Source organism: Triturus cristatus, chromosome 9, assembly GCF_964204655.1.
Source record: "Triturus cristatus chromosome 9, aTriCri1.1, whole genome shotgun sequence".
NCBI classification, from domain to species: Eukaryota; Metazoa; Chordata; class Amphibia; order Caudata; family Salamandridae; genus Triturus; species Triturus cristatus.
This window is the reverse complement of record NC_140592.1, coordinates 357,528,712-357,545,982: the sequence shown is the minus strand read 5'-3', so window position 1 is coordinate 357,545,982 and position 17,271 is coordinate 357,528,712. Positions and strand designations below refer to the sequence as shown.

General features: G+C 45.3%; 1 protein-coding gene across 7 annotated transcripts in view; it reads left to right on the top strand.

Moving 5' to 3' along the window:
* The window catches only part of LOC146797925 (uncharacterized), a 196,854-nt gene extending 181,513 nt beyond the window's left edge, over window positions 1–15,341 (top strand). For 5 of the 7 annotated variants that reach the window (XR_014968557.1, XR_014968555.1, XR_014968554.1 and 2 more), the window contains 2 exons: window positions 13,861–14,240; window positions 14,947–15,336. The gene's annotated coding sequence lies outside the window, so the exon portion shown is untranslated. Of the gene's footprint in view, window positions 1–13,860; window positions 14,241–14,946 lie in introns of all 7 variants that reach the window. The other 2 variants (XR_014968556.1, XR_014968558.1) reach the window with 1 other exon arrangement.
* The last annotated feature ends 1,930 nt before the right edge of the window (window positions 15,342–17,271 follow it).

Genomic DNA, 17,271 nt, shown 5'->3' with positions numbered 1-17,271 from the left:
GAAAAACAATTGGATTCCGATAATCACCCAAATAAGGAAGAAAGGGGCAAGACTTTTCCTTTCTTGAATGCCCTCACTCACCAGGGTTTCCCCACAGTGACATGCTTCATCATTGGGGTCCTCTCAGTACTCTACGAGCTGAGGCGTGCTGCAACTTGCAAATTTACGTAGGAGCACTTAAAACAGATTATGTGTAGTGCAAGTGTAGTGAAATGGAGTGGGACAAAGTGATTTAAAATAATCAACTAGTGGGCCAAATATATTTTTTTCTTGCTCCTAGCTAATTGGTTAAAAACGGGGTAATATGCTAAAGGCCCTAACTATAATGGATAGGTGTACCTAGCATATGGTCAACTAGTTTCGAGCTTCCCCAGCTCTTCTTCAGGACTACACCGGGACCAGCCCAGTGTACAAAACCACTCCTAGTAGACCTAAATAAGGTGAAGACAGTGAGACGCTGCAACTAATAGGCATGCGTTAGAATTAATACATACGTAAGTATACGTCTGGAGATATCTGTAGGGTATAAGAACACATATATTAAAGGATCAAAGACAGTCAATATGCAAAGTTGATAGAGTCATTAGTGATCACACTATACACCAGTGTAGAGTACACTCTGTTTTCTAATGTGCCGCTATGTGGATATTCAAAAAGGCGTTAAATAAATGCTCCATGCAGGCGTTGTGCTACAAGGTGAGTAAAAACGTCTTATGAATGCATATATTGCACATAAAACAAAAAAACAATCATGCGTCTGACACAACATATAACACATACAAGACTAACAAAATGCACAACATTACATACATGTTTAGAAGCAACAATATGCCTCATGGTCAACGGAGGGGGTGTGGAGATCTCGTACACCTAGAAGGATAATATATCAGGTCGTTAATAGGCATGGTCGTTATTAGGATGGGCTCCGTATCTTTTAGCAAGCCATTGGAGGGAAGGAAAACGGAGTTAGAGTAAAAAGGTAAAGAGTACGATCTCCGTAATACTGGAGGGCGTGCTGGACTTCCCCACGGGGCTGTTGACTTACTTGTACGTTGAAAACCACACTCTGGCACACCTACTAGAGTCCAAGCCTCCCGGACCGCATACTACGTGGTTACGGGCGAGGGGTCTGATATCTGTTGGCATTTCCGCATAGAAAACAAGGAAGGACTTAGCGGTGGAGGACCTTGTCTGTGGTGGCCATATTGAAACGGGAAAAACTTATGAGTGTGTGCAGAAGACTCATAGGTCGTTGGGCAATGTCACTGGTTATGAAACAATATTGTGGGAATTAAAAGGAGAAAGGATGTGAGATAGTAAAAACAAAATATTGGTCAGTGGGCCATGCGCGCTAAATGTCAAAAGATATGACGAATAATGCGGCCATAATGGATCAGGGTAAAGCCGGGTAGGAGGTACTATAGGCATTGGAACAGTAAAATCCCTGGGCAGTGTAATCCTCTGCAATAACTCTAATGTTAGAGTGGGAAAACTGTGTAAAGGTATAAATCCATCGCCCTATTGCGTTGTGGAACAAAAAGTATTTCAGGAATGGGTTTACAAACGATGTAAAAAAGCTTATCAATAAAGTTACATGATTCAGGAAATGAAAAAAATAGGAAGTGGTAAGGATGATAAAAAATGTCTATTGCAACCCTAATTTGTGGTGAAATGTCCCCATGGTATGTCATCATTGAGACCATTGACGTCAGACCGTAACTTAAAAACCCAACGTTGCTCCTTTTCATGTAGTTTTCTTTCAAAATTGGGGTGGTTATCCACATGTTCAATGATCAACCAGCTGAAGTCATTAGGTGTGTGTTGTTGTTCAAGGAAATGCGTGGTCATTTTTGTATTGTTACGTTTGCACCTAAAATTGCTTCGGTGTTCTGTCATTCTTGTGTTCACTTTTCTTGTGGTCATCCCCACATAATGAAGGTTGCATATGCAGGTGATAAGGTATATCACACCTGTCGTATTGCAATTAGTGAATGATCTGAGGTTCCATGTTATGCCATTGTTACAAGTGATAGTTTTGGTTACACTGGTTAGGTGACATACGCTGCAGTTACCACATGGGTGATGGCCCTCTGGTAATGGGTGGAGCAAGCGTACAGGTCCGACAGACTTTGCAGGGTTGGGCCTGGTGTGTACCAGATAGTTTTTCAAGTTTTTTGCTTTCCTGTGACTGAACATAGGTTTTTCTAAATCCAGACCACCACTATTTAGGATACGCCAATGTTTTTTTATTATTTTTGTTACTTGGTCTGAAGCGGTGTTGAAGGTAGTGATACAGATTTGTCTTTTGTGGTTCTTTTCTGTATCCTCAGGTTTGTCTCACTGTCTTCACCTTATTTAGGTCTACTAGGAGTGGTTTTGTACACTGGGCTGGTCCCGGTGTAGTCCTGAAGAAGAGCTGGGGAAGCTCGAAACTAGTTGACCATATGCTAGGTACACCTATCCATTATAGTTGGGCCTTTAGCATATTACCCCGTTTTTAACCAATTAGCTAGGAGCAAGAATAAAATATATTTGGCCCACTAGTTGATTATTTTAAATCACTTTGTCCCACTCCATTTCACTACACTTGCACTACACATAATCTGTTTTAAGTGCTCCTACGTAAATTCGCAAGTTGCAGCACGCCTCAGCCCGTAGAGGACTGAGAGGACCCCAATGATGAAGCATGTCACCGTGGGGAAACCCTGGTGAGTGAGGGGACTCAAGAAAGGAAAAGTCTTGCCCCTTTCTTCCTTATTTGGGTGATTATCGGAATCCAATTGTTTTTCCGGCACCCCCAGGTTAGGTTCTTTTACCTGTTCATTCAGGTTCTTTTTAGATTTTTTGATTTACCACATGTAGCAAACATTTTCCAATTTTTGCCAATAGGCATGTGCACGATAAAATAGGCCTGAAGCTCTCACCTGCAATGATAATAAATACATAAATAATAATTCCTATTGTAATGCGGAGCATATCACCCCCTTAAGCGTTTCAAGGCGCTGGAGGCCTTCGGCGAGATTAAGTGAGCTATTGCCCAGTGTCACATGATGCTGAGCTGTGCTGCCACCGGGGACCGAACAGCAGCCGCGGCCCATGCGGACAAGAGCCCTGGGGCGGTGGGGCCGGGTGGGGGTTATTCCGACAGACGACGATGAGGGGAAATTAATTATTTATTTAATTTTCCCTCGTGGTCATCTGTCGAATCCCCACCCAACGTGGCCTGACCGCTCTTACCTGCATGGGCTGCGGCTGTCAAACAATGAGACCCGCGCTCTGGAGTCAGCTGTTCTGGCCGCTGCGCCACATCCCTCTCTCAGTGATAAGGAAGAGTCTTACGAAAAACTAAAATCAGTGAATCCACATTTTTACATTTCAAACTAATATGAACTTGAACTATCTGCTCTGGAAGTGCAGGAAAACTAAGCAACAAAAAAGAATATGCACTTCTCCAAGATTGGCTGAAGTGCATGGATGCAAAAAATCAGTGTATTTGCTTGGCTCAGGCTTCTTGTGTTTGCCTCCGAATGCAAAAACTACTGTGCCCTTCCACCCTGTATTTTGGACGTCATTTGGACATAAAAGGGACTCTTGAGTGCCATCCTTGAGCAAATGTGTTACCTAGAACAGAGACTCTATTTGGATGCAGACTGCCTCTTCTGGTTGGCAGACACTGTGCTGCTGTGGCTTGTGATGAGAAAAGGAGACTTGTTGAGAAGTATTGGGTTGCCACTACCAGGACAGAAGCTTTCCTGATCTTGGGACGATGTGCATTAGGCTGAGGGACTGAAGAAGCTAATTGTAGGCACTCAAGAAACCAAGGGCCACATGTACAATGGATTTGCGGCTCTCAAATCGCTTCGCAAATGCAAAAATGGCTGTACGCGATGTACGACAAGCATTTGCAAAATGGATTTGCGAATCGGTAGTTTAGCGACTGAATTTTGCAGTCACAATTAGGAAATCCCTAATTGTGAGTCACAAACGGCATTTACAAGCAAATTGCAAATTGCGAATACTCACAAAAAGACCCGTTTGCACATGCTAGTTAACACCAATACAACACAGGAGGTAACAAGGCTCAAATTATAAAAACAGCCCCAGAATGCATCAGGGACTTCCACAATGGCTGCCCTGTACGTGTTAGCAAGAAGGATGTGCATACTGGCTGCTCCACAGAGGAGGCGGAGACAGGAGAGGATATTCCGAGTCACGCTGACCAGGTTTGAAAAGGCAGAACAAGAGATTTATGAACAATACAGGCTGAGTAGCAATGTGATTTTAGAGCTAATACCCACCTTAAAGCCACAACTTGAAAGCAGCATGCAGCACTACATGCAATCCCCACCCATGTCCAGGCGTTGTGCTCCCTCCACCTATTGGCCAGTGGCAGTTACCAAAGTGTGATAGCAGTGGACGGAGAGGTGTTGCAGAGCGCGCTTTCGTGTTTTTTCCACAATTCCCTAGATGCCATACTCCTCTACATGCACAAAAACATTTATTAGCCCATGAATGATGTGGAAATGCAAACTGTGAAATTGCAATTCTACTAGCTAGGCAGATTCCCACAGGTCATTGGGTGAATGGAGAGGACCCATGTTTCCAAATATCTGCATCCCTTTTCAGGAACCTCAAGAACACCCATTTCCTGAACATCCAAGTTGTCTGCAATGCACACAATATCATCACAGATATTGTGGCAAAATATCCAGGGAGCACCCAGGACCTCTACATGTTCAGGCACAGTGGTATCTGCCAACGACTAGAAAGAGGGGATTTTGATGAAGGTACCTACTAGGTACTGTAAAGTAATGTAAACACTTAAATGTGTTTCCCATTCATTACTGCCTGTATGTTGTCATACACATATACTTGCTTTATCAGGTGACAGTATGTATGCCCTGAGGCCATGGATCCTCACACCCTACCTGTCTTCAAGCAACCCACATGAAAGGTCATTGACATGTCCATTAACACAGTACTCACCCAAAATGTCAAAGCAAGTAATTAAATGCACAAAATGATGTTCCCTTTAATGGCAGGGTTCAATAAACATTGTTAGACAAGTTGTCCATCAAACAAAAACCTGTGTTAATTGGGTGCTCATGTTGGGCAGTTACATCACATGAAATAAACAACGCAAAAAACAATGTCAGACTGTCACAGTGCACTAATCTTTTAGAACTGTGTCCAGTATGGGAGCTGGTGCCATGTGTAGGTGCAAGTGGGCGGCTGTTACTCCGTCGCAGCACACAGACATCTGAGGCTTCTACTCTGCTGAGGCTTGATAACTCACTGTCCGGTGCCTCAGCACTCACCCTTCTTGAAATGTGGACAGTTTGAATGGCCTTCCCAGCAGCTGTGATCTGTGCCAGGCCCAGTGAGACATCCCCACTGTAGTGGCCCATCTCCACCTGTATTGCCACCGTGCGGTTATACAGTGTTGTTGTTGCCTGTGCAAGCCTCCCTATGGCCTTTGTCATGGCATCCATCCTAACGCCTCTGCTTCTCTCCCTGCGCCTTTGCAGGCTCCTGTCCTCAATCAGCTCAGTGCACAGTTGCCTAATGTCTCCTGTAAGTGCAACCATTTTGGACTCAATGTTGGGTCAAGGTGATGAAGCCCAGGGTCAGTTTCCAGTTAATCAACCGCATTTAGTTTTTCTGTTGGCGCTGAACCAGCAGCATTGCCTCTTCCAGCCCGCTGAAGGAAGTGACCCGATTAGGGCCATCTGGGTCACTCACGACCACCTCTCAGCCTTCCATACAAATGAAGAGTCGGTCAGACAGTAGAGAATACAGACCAAAGTTATTTTATTAGTATACGCATACACCTCTAAGACACGCCACAGACTGCAATTTTCCATCCTGCGCACAGATAAACAAAGGAGGTGCAGAATGATGAGCTACCATCCTGAGACCAGGAACACACTATCTTAGCTTCAAGGTTACTCAGCCCATGCCCGTCTCTCTGACAGTCGGAGCAGGGCTACATATGAGGAAAGGCATGCAAACCCAAAATAAGCTATTAATTAGTGCAACGAAGCTCAACCTTGAATAAAAAGAAACAATCGAGGCTGCTTTTCTACTGAGGCAGACAGTACGAGACAGAAGCTTCATTTCGATCATGACACAAAATGGCGGCTGAATATAAAATGGTGCTGCAAATGCTTACTTAACTCACACAATGGTAGAAAGAGTTAGCTAGGTATATTCTCAGCCCAACACCACCATACCTCACCTGTTTGTTGGACTTGCCCTGGGACTGAGATGTCTGCCTTGCCTGCTGGTGCCTATATGCCTATTGAGTGGAGCGCTCCTGCAGGACCTTGGTGACTATATTGCACCTACGAGTGGGAGGCTGGTGGCTGTCCTAAACCTCTATTGCAGCTGGCTGTGGGGAATTGGACACATCACTGGACTGGCCAGGTGACATGGTTGGCAAACTCACATGCACCTCACTCTGCTCTTCCTCCATATGGCCCTTGTCTTCTCCCTCATTTGCCGCCCATTCATGTACTTCCACAGGTGTATCTATATAGTAAATGGGAAGATCAATAAAACGTTATATGTGACACACTATCTCATTGGTCGTACAATATTATTCTACAAATGTCTGACACTAACTTCACTGTTTATGTCTATTATTCCATTTCCCATGATGCACCATGTGTGTTTTGTGAGCATCTACATGGACCATCCAAATATGTATGGTAAGGAAGGGTGAGCGTAGTGCTCCGCTCCGCCCACGGAGTGTACGTAGTGCTGCCTGCTTCATGGTCCACGAAGTAGGCGTAGCAGGCAGCACTACGCACACGGCACGGCGGAGCAGAGCTGCCCGCCACCCGCCTCCCGCCTCCCGCCCGCCCTCATTTTAAAATAATTTGAAGTATTTTAAAGCAAGAAAATTCCTTACCTGAGGTGCGGTGTCCGGGGGCTCCCTCTTCCTGGTTCAGCGGCAACTTCTTCCACACAGATGCGCATGCGCGGTCGCCCGCGCAAGCGCATTTCTCGCGAGAAATGCGCATGCGTGGGCGTCCGTGCATGCGCATTTGTGAGGAAGAAGTTGCGGTTGAACCAGGAAGAGGGAGCCCTGGGACGCCGCACCTCAGGTAAGGCATTTTCTTACTTTAAAATACTTTAAATTATTTTAAAATGAGGGCGGGCGGGAGGCGGGTGGCGTGTAGTGGGGCTACGCGGAGTGCGCGAGTGTGCGTAGATTTGGCCACACTACGCGATGCTCCATGTAGCCCCACTACGCCCACTACGCCCAGGGTTAATGGTAAGGGGTGTGCTGCATTCATGTAGACACCAGGTTTAAGGGCAGAAATGCTAGCATAGTATAAGTTTTGCACTTACCTGGTGATGGTGGAGGGGCAGATGTGTCCAGGTTCCCAATTCATGCGAATGCCTCATGCTCAAGGGTCGTCTCAACCATTGCCTCTGTTAACGGTGGATATGCATGTGAGGGAATACATCCAGTTGCCTGAGAGTCCTGCAGGCATGTTGCCACCCTCTCTTTGGCATGAGATCGCAGGTCATACCAGCGATTCTTGATTTCCTCTATGGAACGTTCGGCCACTCGCAGGGCATTGATCCTCTGCTGCATGTCCTTCCATATTTTCCTTTTTTGGGACTCTGCCAGTCATGGAGGCATGACCAAATTGTTGGTTGTGGTTTTGACAGCATTCTTCTGTTCAAATTTCAAGTTCACTCCCAGAAAACTTAAATGTTCTCCTTCTCTGCCCTGCTGCCTTCTCTGACTGTTGGTTAGCAATTGGTAGGGATGGTTTGGATGCTGTGTGACCTAATCTGCTCTCTTCGTGTGTGCTGCAGGTCACCGCTTCTCACTCTGCCTGCTCTCCTAACTTATCCTGGCCAGCACCTGCCTTTGGTGTTCTTAACCTGACAAAAAGCAAAAAGGTAATTTTCAAGCATCATGGTTGCTAATTGCAACCGCAATTGCAAATTGCTACCGCAGTCACTATGTGCACGTGAATACGAACTCGCTATTAGTGATTTAAATTTTTGCGATGCAACTTGTTAGTGAGTTGCCATTTCGTACCCGCATGTGACCGTACATTTAATTTAGCAATTCTGTAATTGTGAGTTGCTAAAAATTGTAATTTGCGAGTCACATAATCTGGCAGCCGTACATGTGGCCCCTAGACTCCCTATGAAAAACCAAATCCCTGCTGTGTAGCTGGCCAAGAGCAGCAATTACATAGACAAAACTTTGTCTCATCATAGAACTGTCAATTCGCCTTTTCATCAAATGAACTGGTGAACCTACACATCCCCGGCCCTCCAATGTATATAGGTCGCTCTGTATTACCTACCTCCCCACTCGATGCCTTCTTGTCCTCACACTTCAATATAGGATTTGGAGCCAGATGTATTAACATAGGTATTACCGATTTCCTAATTGCGATTCTCTCCGAATTGCAATTAGGAAATTAGTATTCCTAATGTATGGAACTCTTTTGAGTTTCATTAGCGATTCGTAGTGGGTCGCAAAAATACCTACCTCATGCATATTAATGAGGTAGGTCGCAATTTGCGACCCATTAGGAATCGCAGTCATCACGGAGCTTATAGCACTAAGATGGGTAAGCACTTCCAAATGTACTTCCAAAGCCCTCCCGGAGATGGAGGGACCTTTTACATGTAGTAACTGACAATTTCACAGTCTAGAAAAGCTTGATAGGCAGTTTAAGGTCAGTGGAGGCATAGCCATTGTTCATAAGGATTCTATTAAGGTAACTACTTTAGAACAATGCAGTGGCAATTAACTAGAAATTCTTGTTTTCAGAATTGACTCACTATTGTTGGAAAGGTGCACTTGTATACCGGCCGCCAGGCTCCCTTCAGGATTTCTCGCTACAACTCATGGAACTAATTGTCCCCCACTTTATCTCCACTAAACATTTTGTACTATTAGGAGACTTTACTGTACATAGGGAGATCGTCTCTAATGTGGACACCTCGATGCTCCTGGCGGACCTTCGCCCCCTTGGGACTGGAGAAGATCAATGTAGGCCCCACACATCTTGTGGGACACACTTTAGATCTTATCCTGACCTCTTCTCCCAATACCTGCTGCGAGGCCCCCTGCCCACTCACATGGTCAGACCACTCTCTACTTAGATTTCAAATAAAAGGACCAACTGGTACTCCTGCTTCCACCAAAGCCTCCCGCAGTCTTCGCAGAAAATGGCATACAATCATGCCTGATTGCTTCGCGGACACATTTCCAATTAATGCCAATCTGGCACTAGGAAATATCGAGTATTGTCTGGCTAGCAACAATACCATAGTAGAAACTACTTTAGATCAGTTGGCCCCATTAAAATCTTATCCTAATGAGACTAGACAAACACATGCATCATGGTTCTCTCCAAATCACGTAAGGAAAAAAGCCTCTGGAAAAAGCTGGAAAGACGTTGGCGTCTCACCCATGATACAAACGATAAAGAAACATACAATAGCTCTCTTGCTCACTATCATAGGAAACCTAAAGAAAGCATGCAAAATCCATATTGAGTCACAACTGAATCAGGCAGGAAAATCCTCTAAAGAACTCTGCCGCATCCTCAACTCTTTCACGAATCCTAAGGCCTGCCATAATGAAGTAACTCCTTCACAAGAACTCTGTGATAAGTTAGCCAAGCACTTTATCCAGAAAATTGAGAGCATCTACGATAAAATTACGAGAGATAGGGAACCTTTGAATGACATCTCAACCCTGTGTCCCTCTCACCCCCCTACTGCACATTCATTAAAATGCTTCCCCTGCTCACAAATGATACTGTGGAGTCTCTAATGAAAACGGTCAAATCAGGTTCCCCTCAAGATATTCTACCTGCAACAGTATCTTCATTACTCCATAAACAGTTGTCACCTGCTATCTGCTCAATTCGTAATTTTTCCTTGAGCAAGGGCCATTTACCACCCGAATGGAAGGCTGCCCAAACAATTCCCATCTAGAAGAAACCTAAGGCCCCTCAGGATGATCTGTCCAACTACCGTCCTATTTCCCTGTTACCTTTTCTGTGTAAACTTTGGAAACACATATTAAGAAGCATCTCTCAGAGTACATTGAAGTTACAGGATGCCTCGACCCCTCTCAGTCTGGGTTCTGACCTAGGTTTAGTATGGAGTCAACAGTGATTGCCGTCACAGACAACCTAAGACACTCCCTGGACAACGGACAAGCAGCACTACTAGTGCTGCTGGATTTGTCAGCGGCGCTTGACACTGACGTAATTATGTAACTTGTAAACCGCTGATCCTCATGTAAAGCGCTCTGATACCTCCGGGTTTAGTCAGCGCTATATAAAACTTTGCAATAAATAAATAAATAATAATAACTATCTCATTCCATCCTACTCAACAGACTAAGAAAGATTGGAATCCACGGCTCAGCCTTTCAGTGGTTGTCATGTTTCTTAACTCACCGCACTCAAACCATCAACCTTTGTGCCTTCCGATCTCAAACCTCAGAGTTGACTGAAGGAGTACCTCATGGATACTGTCTCAGTCCCACTCTGTTTAACATTTATGTGGCTTCTCTAGCGGACTTACTCAGGGAACTGGGCTTCATTCCAATTTCATACACTGATGGCACCCAGCTCCTAATGGCTTTTGATAAAAACTCTTCCAAAATCCAGTCAACCTTTTCCGAAGGCATGACAGCCATTTCGGCTGGGATGAGGAACAATTTCCTTCAACTTAATGCAGGTAAAATGGAGATTATCCTATTTGGTGAAGCTCCTCTACTCTGGTCCCCAGATTGGTGGCCTACTGACCTGGGTGCAGCCCCGGTCCCCAAAGCAGTGGTAAAAAACTTAGGTGTACACTAGGACCAGAAGCTTACGATGAAGGAGCAGGTCACTACCATCGTAGGCTCCTGCTTTCACCCGTTAAGCCTCTTGAGGAGGGTTTTCCCTTTTCTCCCCATGACAGCCCGTAAATCACTCCTTCAGGCATTAGTAATAAGACGCCTAGACTACTGTAATGCCCTCCTGATCTCAGCCAACGAATCCTCCCTCAATAGACTTCAGGTGGTCCAAAACACTGCAGCCCATCTAGTTTTCAATTCTCCTGCCAGGACCGCCTCTCTGTCGCTACTTCATGGACTACATTGGTTATCAATCCACAAACAGATCCGATTTAAGATCTGCTGCAGAGTGCACAAGGCACTACACGGCAATGGCCCTAGCTACTTAGCAGATAGACTCACCTGATATCAGCCTTCCAGAACACTCTGGTTAGGCTCTAAATTGCTTCTTTTGGTGCCCCGTGTTAAGAAATCTCGCATAGGTGGGAAAGCTTTCTACTACCTAGCCCCCTCCTATTGGAATCAACTCCCCAGCCACCTCCGGAAATGCCCTGACTATCTACTCTTCCGTAAGCTCCTCAAAACTGAGCTTTTCTGAAATCCTCTTCTTGTCCTTACTGTAGCACTCCTGCAGCATGGAGATACCCCTCTGGGGGTGATTCTGGTGCTTTATAAGACACGAAAATATATATATATTTATTTTAAGATAGTAGACTGCTGGGGTCAGCAGACCCCTATGTCTGTGATTGCTTTTTAATAAAGCAATTGTTTTTTTAAATGCAGCCCGTTTTCCTTAAAGGAAATGGAGATGTGTTTAAAAAGAAAAAATGAAACTTTGAAGTTACAATTTTTTAAGAGTAGCTTAAAAAATATTTCTTTTCAATTCTCATTGTGGGAAGGGGTCCCCTGGGGAACCCTTCCCATTTGCAAATGTGCTACCACTTCCTTCAAGGAGTCGGTAGAATATTAAAAATTTCTGACCATAATTTGGTAGCAAAACATTCATACATCTCATCCAGATTGGGTATTTGGAATGGACACCCTAAACACGCCCCTTCCAAATACCGAATCACAAACACAGATTGGGATTCAGTAACGTGTTGCCGAATCTCAATTTATATTTTGTACATTTGTAAAAGCATTTTTGCAGTTGGAACTGTCCTGATCAGCACTTCTCAACAGCAAAAATGCTTCGTAAATGTGACCCTTAATTCTGTTGGCTGGGCAGGTGGTGCTCTGATTCCAGACCCATTTTAACCATCTCTATTGCCATTATGGTTTAAGAGATATTGTTATTTATAGTCACAGATGATTCCTAAACTTTAAGGTCCACTTCCCTGTGGGAACTTGTGTAGCCTTAGCATCTAGTATGTGTCCTCGGTCCTCCTGATGCCCCTATCACCAGATAAAGTCATTTGTGAATACCTGTGGCACTGCCTTGCAGCTCCGGCAACATCAGCTACCACTGTCCTGACTGCTCTCCATTTCCCAATGTGCCAAGTAGTTAATACAATCAGAAGGAAGGCATAGATATGCATCCCTCCCACTTTGCTTTTTCCTCACATGCCCACCAGTGGTTAATTTGTGAAAAAACAAGTGCCGGGGCTCTAGTCAGGAGGCAAATTCCACCAGACCATTGCTACTATTAGAACCACCTTTCAGTGGCGGCTCGTGACCATTAAAAGTGGTGAGGCGTAATCCATTGCTCGAATTCCAGTGAGCAAACCTGACTTCTCGGAGGGTTTGCGGGTGCACTCACACTCGCTTGCACTCAGTGTTACTCTCTCACTCAGTCTTATTCACTTACTCTCATTTGTTCTTGCACTCACTTTTACTTACTCTGACACATTCGGTCTCACTGACTCATGCAGTCCCACTCATTCTCATTCTGACCCACTTAGTCTCACTTATTCTCTCTTAGTCCCACTCATTCTTATTGTCTCAATCTCATTTAGGGTCAGATGTACAACCAATTTGAGAGCGCAAAATCGGTTGCAAACCAATTTGCTCAAGCAAAATTGGCCGTACGCAATGTACGAAAGGCACTCGCTAAACAAAAAATAGCGATGCAAATGAATACTGACACGCAATAAAAGCAACAGGTATTTGCGAACCAAAAATAGTGAATCGCAATGTGCAGACCATTCACAAATAGTGAATATGTGCAAAATGGCCCACTTGTGCATGCAATTTACAATGAATCAGAAACAGGTGGTAACCAGGCCCAACCTATAAAAACAGGCCCAGAATGAATGAGAAACCTTTCGATAATAGCTGCCCTGTACGTGATAGCCAGGAGAATGCAGATATTGGCTGCTCAGCAGAGGAGGCTGAGACAGAAGAGGATATTCATAGTCAGGCTAACCTTGTTTGAGAAAACTGAAGAGATATATGACCTGTACAGGCTGAGTAGCACGCTGATCCTGGGCCTCATAGACATCTTGAAGCCACAATTGGAATGTAGAACCCTGCGCAGCAATGCAATCATCACACATGTGCAGGTTTTGTGCTCCCTCCAACTGTTGGCCACTGGTAGCTACCAAGATGTCATTGCAGTGGCTGGAGGCGTGTCGCAGAGTGCGCTTTCGCGTTTCTTTCACAATTTCCTGGATACCATACTACACCACATACATCAACACATCTACCTGCTCAGGGATGATGTGGAACTGGAAATTACAGAATAGCAAGGTTTCCACAGGTCATAGGGTGCATAGATGGGACACATGTGCCCATATGTCCCCCCATCCCACATAGAATATATATACCACAATAGGAACAGCACACATCCCCTCAGCATCCAAGTTGTCTGTGACGCAAACAGCATCACCACAGACATCGTGGCCAAATATCCTGGTAGCACCCATGACTCATACATCTTCAGACACAGTGGCATGTACCACAAATTAGAAAGAGGTGACTTTGATTTAGGATACCTACTAGCTACTCATATGTCATGTCAACACTGAAATGTTTTTGCACTTTCATGTATGCAAGTTGCCTCACCATCATATTTTCATTACCAGGTGACAGTGCGTATGCCCTGCGGCCATGGATACTCACACCTTACCTGTCGCCAAACAACGAAATTGAGAGGCGGTACAACATAGCACATAGGCGCACCTGGTCTGTAATTGAGCGCACATTTGGCATCCTAAAATCGAGCTCAAGTGCCTTACCAAGAGTGGCGGAGCCCTGTAATATGCACCTGAGACAGTCTGCAAAATAATGACAACATGTGCCATGCTCCACAACATGGCCTGCAGAGGTGACTTGCCCATGAATGTGTCTGGCTCAGATTTGGAGGATGATGACCCAGGACCACCTGCCCAACAGCAAAGGGATGGTAGCTCTGCAGCAGAGGGGAGGAGGTGCAAGGACTAGATAGCCAACAATTATTTTCAAGGTACGTCCAAACTAACGACACACTACCCTCTACAAAAGACAGTACAAAATGTGAATGTAACTTTGAATTTAGCTTTATGTGCATATATAAACGCATGAACGAACAAATGCAGCAGTGTATTGTGGTTATAGCATCACAAATGCAAACAATGCTATGGGCCCATGCCTGTGCAGTTAATGTCCACAAGTCACTTCCTGCCTTGACGTCCAGCTTGGGTAGAGCTTGCACCTGGTACACCTGCCTGGTGACCGCTGCTTCTCTGTAGTATTGTTGTGTCCACTGCAGACATGCTACAGAGGCTTGAGACCTCACGGTCAGCTCCCTCAGTTGCACACCCAATGGCAAACATGTGAGTTTGCAGTGTCTCTACTGCTGATGTAATGTGTTGCAGGCCATGTGCCACATCACCATTGAGGTGACCAACCTTCACCTGGAGCCCCAGGGTACGCTTCATGTGTTGGGAAGTTGCCTGAGCTAACCTCCCAATGGCCATGGTCCAAGCGCCCATCCTGTGTTCTCTGTTACGCTCCATGTGTCTTTGCTGCCCCCTCTCCTCAGCCAATTCCTTACACAGATCCCTAATTGCACCTGTTAGGGTATCAAATTTCTCCTCCATGCGGCATTGGTTATCAGTCATCTGCTGAGTTATTTTCCTGAATCCCTGGCTCAGCTTCAGGTTCATCAGCCTTACTTGTTTTTGTTGCAGGTGCTGAATTCGGAGCATTACCTGTTCCAGGCCACCAAACAACACCTGATTGGATGCCCCAGCAGGTGGCTTGGTATTCAGATTGTCTTGCATCCGCCTGCTGGACTACTGGGTTGGACACACCAGACGGACCCTGGTGACAGGAGTGCGTTGTGCTCTTGCTGTGTGCCGTGATGCTGTCGTCGCACTGGCTGTAGCCTGTGTTGAGGTCGATGCACCACTGTCTTGAACTTCGGGACAACTTGGACGACTTGATATTTCCCCATCCTCCCCTTCCTCCATCTGGGCCTGCTCCTGGCTTCCCTCAGTGTCATCTGCACTGTGCTCTCCTCCCAGAGGTGTATCTGTGTGACAAAATATATAAGGAGACAATAAATTATGTGAGTCACTATCTCAATGGGGTTGTAATGTCTTTCAGGTTATGTAAGTCCGTAACTACACTGTGTGTCATTGATTATGTTTCCCATAATGCACCACTTGGGTTTCTTGGGTGTGAGGATGGACTTTTGTGTGTGTATGATTGGCATGCATGTGCAGAACAGGCTTCAGTGGTGGAGTCAACACATCTCACACATTTCACACTTACCATGGTTTGTTGTTGACTGTGATGTGTCGAGGGTCCCCAAACCAAAAACTGACTCCCTCTTCAGGGTACTCTCCACCATGGCGTCTGCTGCAGATGGTTCAGATGCAGTGGATGGCCCTCCTCCTGTACCTTGGACTTCTCACAGTTGTGCTGCCACCCTCTCCTTGGCCCTGGAGTACAGATCGTACCATCTTTTTTTGATGTCGTCCAGGGACCTGTGCGCTGCATTTCCATCCAGATCTTGCTTTGTCCACTTCTGGGACACTGTACAATGGCATCCTAAACAGATGCTCATGGTTGTTGCAGCATTCCTCTATGATGACTATCTCCTTTTCTGAGAATTTCGGCTTCCTCAAACGTTCCTTTCCAGCCTTGTCACTGCCCTTGCTGCTCATGTTTTTTCAGGGAGCCTGCCTGCAGTGTTGATCTACACGTGACCATGTGTTTGCTAATCTGCTGAGGACTCTCCAGGGACACCACTTCCTGTTTTGGGGTCTCCAGCTCTCCCAGGAAGTGTTTTTGCCTTTTTTTCTCATGTTTGCAATTTACTTGTGCTGATTGGACTTGTTTTGGCCACTCTCACTATTTGAACATGCTATAGGTCCTTTTCAACCGGGGACACTATTTGCAAGCGCGTACCGACTTGCAAATAGCCGGTACACTAAACTGCGATGCGAGTCATTAGCAACTCGCAATCGTGATACCTTTTTGGTACGTAGGTATCGTTTTGCAAGTCGCAAATTGCGAGTCGCAAATTTGCGACTCGCAATTTTGGATGGTCGTACATCTGGCCCTTACTCTTACTCTGGCTCACTCATTGTCACTCAGTCTCCTGACGTATCTGGTCTCACTGATGTACTCAGTCCCACTCATTGATTCATCATTCTAATTCTGACTAATTCCAAGCAACTCCGACTTACTCATTCTCTGACTCAGTCTGTCTCACTCCAATTTACTCAGAGTCAAACAGAGTAACACTCACTTACACCTATTTGCTTTCTCCCTCACGCACTAGCATTCATTCTCACTCACTTGATTCACTCCTTCTCCCACTTCACTTTCACTCATGCACATACATACATGCTCACGCATACACACGTTCTCTCTCGCAGACACACATTCTCACCTGTACACACACAGCATTTAAAAGCTTTCTTACTTACCTTGAACCAGCACTAATTATTTTACAAATTTAGCAATGAATATATCATATTGTTAGCCCCCTAAAAAAATCTCAGGTGGCGTAGTTCGCTGCGTTTTGCTACGCGGAACTGCAGTTTGTGCTGTTATTCCTGCCGCTCAGGTTAAAATTCTAATCGAGCGGCAGCTCGCGCTCCCGAACGGTAAGCGAGCGGGGAAAAAACTCTACTGCACATCGCGAAGCGGAGTTTTCTGCACTCTGCGAACTCTGCGGAGTGTAGAAAACTCTGTAAACTCCATAAACGGAGCGAAGTTCACCGCCCAGGCCTAACCAGGACCTCAAACATTTTTAAGATCACTCTACAGCTGTGGCTCACCATTTTGTACAATATTAGATTGTGGCCTTTGAAATTGTGATGTCATGTAATGTCCAGCATGAACACATTCTCTGTTAACCAAGCATGTACAGTTGTTTACAAAAATATTTAGATTTGCTAGAGTTCATCAAGTGGTGTGCCATCAGCTGTACATGATAACAAATATGGTGACTGTAATTTATTAGACGGCGCTAATAGACAATGGGAATATTTTGTCAATTA